We start from the raw sequence: 1984 nt of genomic DNA, 5'->3' as shown, positions 1-1984 counted from the left end.
AAATGAAATGGCAAGAGGTTACAAAATGTATCCAAAGTTAGAGGACTCAAATCCGGATCAGTCTGATAGCAAAGTCACTGCTTTTAACTACAATTCCAGTGATTCTCAAAGTGTGGTCCCCAGACCAGCAGCATCAACATCACCTGAGAATGTGTTAGGAATGCAGGTGCTCAACCCTCATCCCCATCAGCTGAATCAGCAACTCTGGGGGTGGTGAAACATTTGTCACATTCTTTCCAAGTAATTCCAATGTCCACGGACATTTGACAACCTCTGTATTATGCTAAGCTGCATTTAAAAGAAGTACCAAACACTGAGTAAACATTAGTTGTGCAGTTAAGTAAATGCTATAACAGGAGAGAACTACCTAGCACAGCACAGAGCTCACAGTGAGCATTAGCTTATAATAGTTTATTTCTCTTATATTAATACCCATCAGATCTGTCTATTGTGAAGTTAGATTATTAAAAACTGTTCCTGGCCGGGCGCGGTGGCTCACGCCTGTAATCCCAGAACTTTGGGAGGCCGAGGCAGGCGGATCACGAAGTCAGGAGGTGGAGACCACCCTGGCTAACACGGTGAAACCCCGTCTCTACCAAAAATACAAAAAACTAGCCGGGCGTAGTGGCGGCGCCTGTAGTCCCAGCTACTCCGGAGGCTGAGGCAGGAGAATGGCGTGAACCCGGCAGGCGGAGCTTGCAGTGAGGTGAGATCGCGCCACTGCACCCCAACCTGCGCGACTGAGTAAGACTCCGTCTCAAAAAAAAAAAAAAAAAAATCAAAACAAAAACTGTTCCTGAACTGCCATCTGTTTTCTAAGTTGGGAGGGGAGAAGCCCAGCACACTCTAGTTAGAAAGAAAAACAAAGGCAAATGTCAATAAATTCTCCTTCCAGGCCAACCAAGATCTTGAGCAATTGTTTTTCAGCTAAAAAACTAATTCCATATTTTATATTCATCAAAATTCTTTATCTGGATTTCAGGGTAGAAGAAATCCACATATTTGACAACATTCCTTTGAATGAAACTAAGAAGTAATGTTGGTAGTGGTGGCCTGAGCGATACATGTGATTGTGGCAGAGATTAATGGTGACTAAAGAAACTTAACAAGTTTTAAAATCATAAAATAGGCCTCTCAGCTCCGTTTAATCACACAGGTCCAGTGTGTGGTTGGCCTGTTTTCTGGGAGGCAGAGGAAGGCTTTCCTAATTACAAGAGACCTGCCCAGGATGGCCTCTCCATTTCTAGGAGTATGATCGCTTTTGGGGGAAAAAAAGAAAAGAAAAGAATGGATGCTGCCAGGCACAGTGGCTAATGCCTGTGATCGCAGCACTTTAGGAGGCTGAGGCGGGCAGATCACGAGGTCAGGAGTTCGAGATCACCATGGCCAATATGGTGAAACTCCGTCTCTACTAAAAATACAAAAGTTAGTCAAGCGTGGTGGTGGGCGCCTGTAATCCCAGCTACTCAGGAAGCTGAGGCAAGAGAATCGCTTGAACCCAGGAGGCGGAGGTTGCAGTGAACCGAGATCGTGCCATTGTACTCCAGCCTGGGCAACAAGAGCAAGACTCCATCTCAAAAAAAAAAAAAAAAAAAAAAAAAAAGAAAGAAAGAAAGAAAGAAAGAAAATAATGGATGCTATGAACGATAGTTTAATAAAATTTGTATTGATACATGATAATTGTACATATGTATGGGATACATGTGATATGTATTAAACATGCTACAATGTGTAATGATCAAATCAGGGTAATTGGGAGATTTGTCACCTCAAACATTTATTTCTTTTTATGTTGGGAACATTCCAAATATTCTCTTTTAGCTATTTTGAAATATACAATAAATTATTGTTAATTATAGTCACCCTACTATGCTATGGAACACTAGAACTTATTCCTTCTAATTGTATTTTTGCACCTTTAACCAACCTCTATTTCCCATCCCCAACCCTTCCCAGCCTCTAGTAACTATTATTCTATTCTCTA

General features: G+C 41.8%; 1 non-coding gene across 1 annotated transcript; it reads left to right on the top strand.

The window, feature by feature from the left end:
• Positions 1-1128: 1128 nt before the first annotated feature.
• Positions 1129-1260, top strand: LOC112635679. The gene has a single exon (XR_003122014.1). It is a non-coding gene; the product is annotated as a small nucleolar RNA SNORA64/SNORA10 family (small nucleolar RNA).
• The last annotated feature ends 724 nt before the right edge of the window (positions 1261-1984 follow it).

This window comes from Theropithecus gelada, chromosome 11, assembly GCF_003255815.1.
Source record: "Theropithecus gelada isolate Dixy chromosome 11, Tgel_1.0, whole genome shotgun sequence".
In the NCBI taxonomy this organism is placed as follows: domain Eukaryota; kingdom Metazoa; phylum Chordata; class Mammalia; order Primates; family Cercopithecidae; genus Theropithecus; species Theropithecus gelada.
This window is presented reverse-complemented; position numbering and strand designations above follow the sequence as displayed.